The 9,036-nt window shown below is 52.2% G+C and overlaps 1 protein-coding gene across 3 annotated transcripts in view; it reads right to left on the reverse strand.

Moving 5' to 3' along the window:
* Positions 1-9,036, reverse strand: part of LOC106561869 (E3 SUMO-protein ligase PIAS1) — a 66,093-nt gene that overhangs the window by 17,841 nt on the left and 39,216 nt on the right. The window lies entirely within an intron of this gene.

Here is a 9,036-nt window from a genome sequence, read left to right on the forward strand (position 1 = left end):
CAGAGAGGAGAGAGGAGGGAGGGTCGTCACCATGTTGTAATGCTACAGAGAGGAGAGAGGAGGGAGGGTCGTCACCATGTTGTAATGCTACAGAGAGGAGAGAGGAGGGAGGGTCGTCACCATGTTGTAATGCTACAGAGAGGAGAGAGGAGGGAGGGTCGTCACCATGTTGTAATGCTACAGAGAGGAGAGAGGAGGGAGGGTCGTCACCATGTTGTAATGCTACAGAGAGGAGAGAGGAGGGAGGGTCGTCACCATGTTGTAATGCTACAGAGAGGAGAGAGGAGGGAGGGTCGTCACCATGTTGTAATGCTACAGAGAGGAGAGAGGAGGGAGGGTCGTCACCATGTTGTAATGCTACAGAGAGGAGAGAGAGGAGGGGGTCGTCACCATGTTGTAATGCTACAGAGAGGAGAGAGGAGGGAGGGTCGTCACCATGTTGTAATGCTACAGAGAGGAGAGAGGAGGGAGGGTCGTCACCATGTTGTAATGCTACAGAGAGGAGAGAGGAGGGAGGGTCGTCACCATGTTGTAATGCTACAGAGAGGAGAGAGGAGGGAGGGTCGTCACCATGTTGTAATGCTACAGAGAGGAGAGAGGAGGGAGGGTCGTCACCATGTTGTAATGCTACAGAGAGGAGAGAGGAGGGAGGGTCGTCACCATGTTGTAATGCTACAGAGAGGAGAGAGGAGGGAGGGTCGTCACCATGTTGTAATGCTACAGAGAGGAGAGAGGAGGGAGGGTCGTCACCATGTTGTAATGCTACAGAGAGGAGAGAGGAGGGAGGGTCGTCACCATGTTGTAATGCTACAGAGAGGAGAGAGGAGGGAGGGTCGTCACCATGTTGTAATGCTACAGAGAGGAGAGAGGAGGGAGGGTCGTCACCACGTTGTAATGCTACAGAGAGGAGAGAGGAGGGAGGGTCGTCACCATGTTGTAATGCTACAGAGAGGAGAGAGGAGGGAGGGTCGTCACCATGTTGTAATGCTACAGAGAGGAGAGAGGAGGGAGGGTCGTCACCATGTTGTAATGCTACAGAGAGGAGAGAGGAGGGAGGGTCGTCACCATGTTGTAATGCTACAGAGAGGAGAGAGGAGGGAGGGTCGTCACCATGTTGTAATGCTACAGAGAGGAGAGAGGAGGGAGGGTCGTCACCATGTTGTAATGCTACAGAGAGGAGAGAGGAGGGAGGGTCGTCACCATGTTGTAATGCTACAGAGAGGAGAGAGGAGGGAGGGTCGTCACCATGTTGTAATGCTACAGAGAGGAGAGAGGAGGGAGGGTCGTCACCATGTTGTAATGCTACAGAGAGGAGAGAGGAGGGAGGGTCGTCACCATGTTGTAATGCTACAGAGAGGAGAGAGGAGGGAGGGTCGTCACCATGTTGTAATGCTACAGAGAGGAGAGAGGAGGGAGGGTCGTCACCATGTTGTAATGCTACAGAGAGGAGAGAGGAGGGAGGGTCGTCACCATGTTGTAATGCTACAGAGAGGAGAGAGGAGGGAGGGTCGTCACCATGTTGTAATGCTACAGAGAGGAGAGAGGAGGGAGGGTCGTCACCATGTTGTAATGCTACAGAGAGGAGAGAGGAGGGAGGGTCGTCACCATGTTGTAATGCTACAGAGAGGAGAGAGGAGGGAGGGTCGTCACCATGTTGTAATGCTACAGAGAGGAGAGAGGAGGGAGGGTCGTCACCATGTTGTAATGCTACAGAGAGGAGAGAGGAGGGAGGGTCGTCACCATGTTGTAATGCTACAGAGAGGAGAGAGGAGGGAGGGTCGTCACCATGTTGTAATGCTACAGAGAGGAGAGAGGAGGGAGGGTCGTCACCATGTTGTAATGCTACAGAGAGGAGAGAGGAGGGAGGGTCGTCACCATGTTGTAATGCTACAGAGAGGAGAGAGGAGGGAGGGTCGTCACCATGTTGTAATGCTACAGAGAGGAGAGAGGAGGGAGGGTCGTCACCATGTTGTAATGCTACAGAGAGGAGAGAGGAGGGAGGGTCGTCACCATGTTGTAATGCTACAGAGAGGAGAGAGGAGGGAGGGTCGTCACCATGTTGTAATGCTACAGAGAGGAGAGAGGAGGGAGGGTCGTCACCATGTTGTAATGCTACAGAGAGGAGAGAGGAGGGAGGGTCGTCACCATGTTGTAATGCTACAGAGAGGAGAGAGGAGGGAGGGTCGTCACCATGTTGTAATGCTACAGAGAGGAGAGAGGAGGGAGGGTCGTCACCACGTTGTAATGCTACAGAGAGGAGAGAGGAGGGAGGGTCGTCACCATGTTGTAATGCTACAGAGAGGAGAGAGGAGGGAGGGTCGTCACCATGTTGTAATGCTACAGAGAGGAGAGAGGAGGGAGGGTCGTCACCATGTTGTAATGCTACAGAGAGGAGAGAGGAGGGAGGGTCGTCACCATGTTGTAATGCTACAGAGAGGAGAGAGGAGGGAGGGTCGTCACCATGTTGTAATGCTACAGAGAGGAGAGAGGAGGGAGGGTCGTCACCATGTTGTAATGCTACAGAGAGGAGAGAGGAGGGAGGGTCGTCACCATGTTGTAATGCTACAGAGAGGAGAGAGGAGGGAGGGTCGTCACCATGTTGTAATGCTACAGAGAGGAGAGAGGAGGGAGGGTCGTCACCATGTTGTAATGCTACAGAGAGGAGAGAGGAGGGAGGGTCGTCACCATGTTGTAATGCTACAGAGAGGAGAGAGGAGGGAGGGTCGTCACCATGTTGTAATGCTACAGAGAGGAGAGAGGAGGGAGGGTCGTCACCATGTTGTAATGCTACAGAGAGGAGAGAGGAGGGAGGGTCGTCACCATGTTGTAATGCTACAGAGAGGAGAGAGGAGGGAGGGTCGTCACCATGTTGTAATGCTACAGAGAGGAGAGAGGAGGGAGGGTCGTCACCATGTTGTAATGCTACAGAGAGGAGAGAGGAGGGAGGGTCGTCACCATGTTGTAATGCTACAGAGAGGAGAGAGGAGGGAGGGTCGTCACCATGTTGTAATGCTACAGAGAGGAGAGAGGAGGGAGGGTCGTCACCATGTTGTAATGCTACAGAGAGGAGAGAGGAGGGAGGGTCGTCACCATGTTGTAATGCTACAGAGAGGAGAGAGGAGGGAGGGTCGTCACCATGTTGTAATGCTACAGAGAGGAGAGAGGAGGGAGGGTCGTCACCATGTTGTAATGCTACAGAGAGGAGAGAGGAGGGAGGGTCGTCACCATGTTGTAATGCTACAGAGAGGAGAGAGGAGGGAGGGTCGTCACCATGTTGTAATGCTACAGAGAGGAGAGAGGAGGGAGGGTCGTCACCATGTTGTAATGCTACAGAGAGGAGAGAGGAGGGAGGGTCGTCACCATGTTGTAATGCTACAGAGAGGAGAGAGGAGGGAGGGTCGTCACCATGTTGTAATGCTACAGAGAGGAGAGAGGAGGGAGGGTCGTCACCATGTTGTAATGCTACAGAGAGGAGAGAGGAGGGAGGGTCGTCACCATGTTGTAATGCTACAGAGAGGAGAGAGGAGGGAGGGTCGTCACCACGTTGTAATGCTACAGAGAGGAGAGAGGAGGGAGGGTCGTCACCATGTTGTAATGCTACAGAGAGGAGAGAGGAGGGAGGGTCGTCACCATGTTGTAATGCTACAGAGAGGAGAGAGGAGGGAGGGTCGTCACCATGTTGTAATGCTACAGAGAGGAGAGAGGAGGGAGGGTCGTCACCACGTTGTAATGCTACAGAGAGGAGAGAGGAGGGAGGGTCGTCACCATGTTGTAATGCTACAGAGAGGAGAGAGGAGGGAGGGTCGTCACCACGTTGTAATGCTACAGAGAGGAGAGAGGAGGGAGGGTCGTCACCATGTTGTAATGCTACAGAGAGGAGAGAGGAGGGAGGGTCGTCACCATGTTGTAATGCTACAGAGAGGAGAGAGGAGGGAGGGTCGTCACCATGTTGTAATGCTACAGAGAGGAGAGAGGAGGGAGGGTCGTCACCATGTTGTAATGCTACAGAGAGGAGAGAGGAGGGAGGGTCGTCACCATGTTGTAATGCTACAGAGAGGAGAGAGGAGGGAGGGTCGTCACCATGTTGTAATGCTACAGAGAGGAGAGAGGAGGGAGGGTCGTCACCATGTTGTAATGCTACAGAGAGGAGAGAGGAGGGAGGGTCGTCACCATGTTGTAATGCTACAGAGAGGAGAGAGGAGGGAGGGTCGTCACCATGTTGTAATGCTACAGAGAGGAGAGAGGAGGGAGGGTCGTCACCATGTTGTAATGCTACAGAGAGGAGAGAGGAGGGAGGGTCGTCACCATGTTGTAATGCTACAGAGAGGAGAGAGGAGGGAGGGTCGTCACCATGTTGTAATGCTACAGAGAGGAGAGAGGAGGGAGGGTCGTCACCATGTTGTAATGCTACAGAGAGGAGAGAGGAGGGAGGGTCGTCACCACGTTGTAATGCTACAGAGAGGAGAGAGGAGGGAGGGTCGTCACCATGTTGTAATGCTACAGAGAGGAGAGAGGAGGGAGGGTCGTCACCATGTTGTAATGCTACAGAGAGGAGAGAGGAGGGAGGGTCGTCACCATGTTGTAATGCTACAGAGAGGAGAGAGGAGGGAGGGTCGTCACCATGTTGTAATGCTACAGAGAGGAGAGAGGAGGGAGGGTCGTCACCATGTTGTAATGCTACAGAGAGGAGAGAGGAGGGAGGGTCGTCACCATGTTGTAATGCTACAGAGAGGAGAGAGGAGGGAGGGTCGTCACCATGTTGTAATGCTACAGAGAGGAGAGAGGAGGGAGGGTCGTCACCATGTTGTAATGCTACAGAGAGGAGAGAGGAGGGAGGGTCGTCACCATGTTGTAATGCTACAGAGAGGAGAGAGGAGGGAGGGTCGTCACCATGTTGTAATGCTACAGAGAGGAGAGAGGAGGGAGGGTCGTCACCACGTTGTAATGCTACAGAGAGGAGAGAGGAGGGAGGGTCGTCACCACGTTGTAATGCTACAGAGAGGAGAGAGGAGGGAGGGTCGTCACCATGTTGTAATGCTACAGAGAGGAGAGAGGAGGGAGGGTCGTCACCATGTTGTAATGCTACAGAGAGGAGAGAGGAGGGAGGGTCGTCACCATGTTGTAATGCTACAGAGAGGAGAGAGGAGGGAGGGTCGTCACCATGTTGTAATGCTACAGAGAGGAGAGAGGAGGGAGGGTCGTCACCATGTTGTAATGCTACAGAGAGGAGAGAGGAGGGAGGGTCGTCACCATGTTGTAATGCTACAGAGAGGAGAGAGGAGGGAGGGTCGTCACCATGTTGTAATGCTACAGAGAGGAGAGAGGAGGGAGGGTCGTCACCATGTTGTAATGCTACAGAGAGGAGAGAGGAGGGAGGGTCGTCACCATGTTGTAATGCTACAGAGAGGAGAGAGGAGGGAGGGTCGTCACCATGTTGTAATGCTACAGAGAGGAGAGAGGAGGGAGGGTCGTCACCATGTTGTAATGCTACAGAGAGGAGAGAGGAGGGAGGGTCGTCACCATGTTGTAATGCTACAGAGAGGAGAGAGGAGGGAGGGTCGTCACCATGTTGTAATGCTACAGAGAGGAGAGAGGAGGGAGGGTCGTCACCATGTTGTAATGCTACAGAGAGGAGAGAGGAGGGAGGGTCGTCACCATGTTGTAATGCTACAGAGAGGAGAGAGGAGGGAGGGTCGTCACCACGTTGTAATGCTACAGAGAGGAGAGAGGAGGGAGGGTCGTCACCATGTTGTAATGCTACAGAGAGGAGAGAGGAGGGAGGGTCGTCACCATGTTGTAATGCTACAGAGAGGAGAGAGGAGGGAGGGTCGTCACCATGTTGTAATGCTACAGAGAGGAGAGAGGAGGGAGGGTCGTCACCATGTTGTAATGCTACAGAGAGGAGAGAGGAGGGAGGGTCGTCACCATGTTGTAATGCTACAGAGAGGAGAGAGGAGGGAGGGTCGTCACCATGTTGTAATGCTACAGAGAGGAGAGAGGAGGGAGGGTCGTCACCATGTTGTAATGCTACAGAGAGGAGAGAGGAGGGAGGGTCGTCACCATGTTGTAATGCTACAGAGAGGAGAGAGGAGGGAGGGTCGTCACCATGTTGTAATGCTACAGAGAGGAGAGAGGAGGGAGGGTCGTCACCATGTTGTAATGCTACAGAGAGGAGAGAGGAGGGAGGGTCGTCACCATGTTGTAATGCTACAGAGAGGAGAGAGGAGGGAGGGTCGTCACCATGTTGTAATGCTACAGAGAGGAGAGAGGAGGGAGGGTCGTCACCATGTTGTAATGCTACAGAGAGGAGAGAGGAGGGAGGGTCGTCACCACGTTGTAATGCTACAGAGAGGAGAGAGGAGGGAGGGTCGTCACCATGTTGTAATGCTACAGAGAGGAGAGAGGAGGGAGGGTCGTCACCATGTTGTAATGCTACAGAGAGGAGAGAGGAGGGAGGGTCGTCACCATGTTGTAATGCTACAGAGAGGAGAGAGGAGGGAGGGTCGTCACCATGTTGTAATGCTACAGAGAGGAGAGAGGAGGGAGGGTCGTCACCATGTTGTAATGCTACAGAGAGGAGAGAGGAGGGAGGGTCGTCACCATGTTGTAATGCTACAGAGAGGAGAGAGGAGGGAGGGTCGTCACCATGTTGTAATGCTACAGAGAGGAGAGAGGAGGGAGGGTCGTCACCATGTTGTAATGCTACAGAGAGGAGAGAGGAGGGAGGGTCGTCACCATGTTGTAATGCTACAGAGAGGAGAGAGGAGGGAGGGTCGTCACCATGTTGTAATGCTACAGAGAGGAGAGAGGAGGGAGGGTCGTCACCACGTTGTAATGCTACAGAGAGGAGAGAGGAGGGAGGGTCGTCACCATGTTGTAATGCTACAGAGAGGAGAGAGGAGGGAGGGTCGTCACCATGTTGTAATGCTACAGAGAGGAGAGAGGAGGGAGGGTCGTCACCATGTTGTAATGCTACAGAGAGGAGAGAGGAGGGAGGGTCGTCACCATGTTGTAATGCTACAGAGAGGAGAGAGGAGGGAGGGTCGTCACCATGTTGTAATGCTACAGAGAGGAGAGAGGAGGGAGGGTCGTCACCATGTTGTAATGCTACAGAGAGGAGAGAGGAGGGAGGGTCGTCACCATGTTGTAATGCTACAGAGAGGAGAGAGGAGGGAGGGTCGTCACCATGTTGTAATGCTACAGAGAGGAGAGAGGAGGGAGGGTCGTCACCATGTTGTAATGCTACAGAGAGGAGAGAGGAGGGAGGGTCGTCACCATGTTGTAATGCTACAGAGAGGAGAGAGGAGGGAGGGTCGTCACCATGTTGTAATGCTACAGAGAGGAGAGAGGAGGGAGGGTCGTCACCATGTTGTAATGCTACAGAGAGGAGAGAGGAGGGAGGGTCGTCACCATGTTGTAATGCTACAGAGAGGAGAGAGGAGGGAGGGTCGTCACCATGTTGTAATGCTACAGAGAGGAGAGAGGAGGGAGGGTCGTCACCATGTTGTAATGCTACAGAGAGGAGAGAGGAGGGAGGGTCGTCACCACGTTGTAATGCTACAGAGAGGAGAGAGGAGGGAGGGTCGTCACCACGTTGTAATGCTACAGAGAGGAGAGAGGAGGGAGGGTCGTCACCATGTTGTAATGCTACAGAGAGGAGAGAGGAGGGAGGGTCGTCACCATGTTGTAATGCTACAGAGAGGAGAGAGGAGGGAGGGTCGTCACCACGTTGTAATGCTACAGAGAGGAGAGAGGAGGGAGGGTCGTCACCATGTTGTAATGCTACAGAGAGGAGAGAGGAGGGAGGGTCGTCACCATGTTGTAATGCTACAGAGAGGAGAGAGGAGGGAGGGTCGTCACCATGTTGTAATGCTACAGAGAGGAGAGAGGAGGGAGGGTCGTCACCATGTTGTAATGCTACAGAGAGGAGAGAGGAGGGAGGGTCGTCACCACGTTGTAATGCTACAGAGAGGAGAGAGGAGGGAGGGTCGTCACCATGTTGTAATGCTACAGAGAGGAGAGAGGAGGGAGGGTCGTCACCACGTTGTAATGCTACCTGATGTTTAACCATTACCTGATGGTTCTATCCTGTGAAGTCATTACCTGATGGTTCTATCCTGTGAAGTCATTACCTGATGGTTGTATCCTGTGAAGTCATTACCTGATGGTTCTATCCTGTGAAGTCATTACCTGATGGTTCTATCCTGTGAAGTCATTACCTGACGGTTCTATCCTGTGAAGTCATTACCTGATGGTTGTATTCTGTGAAGTCATTACCTGATGGTTGTATCCTGTGAAGTCATTACCTGACGGTTCTATCCTGTGAAGTCATTACCTGATGGTTGTATTCTGTGAAGTCATTACCTGATGGTTGTATCCTGTGAAGTCATTACCTGATGGTTGTATCCTGTGAAGTCATTACCTGATGGTTGTATCCTGTCAAGTCATTACCTGATGGTTGTATCCTGTGAAGTCATTACCTGATGGTTGTATCCTGTGAAGTCATTACCTGATGGTTGTATCCTGTCAAGTCATTACCTGATGGTTGTATCCTGTCAAGTCATTACCTGATGGTTGTATCCTGTGAAGTCATTACCTGATGGTTGTATCCTGTGAAGTCATTACCTGATGGTTGTATCCTGTGAAGTCATTACCTGATGGTTGTATCCTGTGAAGTCATTACCTGATGGTTGTATCCTGTGAAGTCATTACCTGATGGTTGTATTCTGTGAAGTCATTACCTGATGGTTCTATCCTGTGAAGTCATTACCTGATGGTTGTATTCTGTGAAGTCATTACCTGATGGTTGTATTCTGTGAAGTCATTACCTGATGGTTCTATCCTGTGAAGTCATTACCTGATGGTTCTATCCTGTGAAGTCATTACCTGACGGTTCTATCCTGTGAAGTCATTACCTGATGGTTCTATCCTGTGAAGTCATTACCTGATGGTTGTATCCTGTGAAGTCATTACCTGATGGTTGTATCCTGTCAAGTCATTACCTGATGGTTGTATCCTGTGAAGTCATTACCTGAT

The sequence above is a fragment of the Salmo salar genome, chromosome ssa10, assembly GCF_905237065.1.
Source record: "Salmo salar chromosome ssa10, Ssal_v3.1, whole genome shotgun sequence".
NCBI classification, from domain to species: domain Eukaryota; kingdom Metazoa; phylum Chordata; class Actinopteri; order Salmoniformes; family Salmonidae; genus Salmo; species Salmo salar.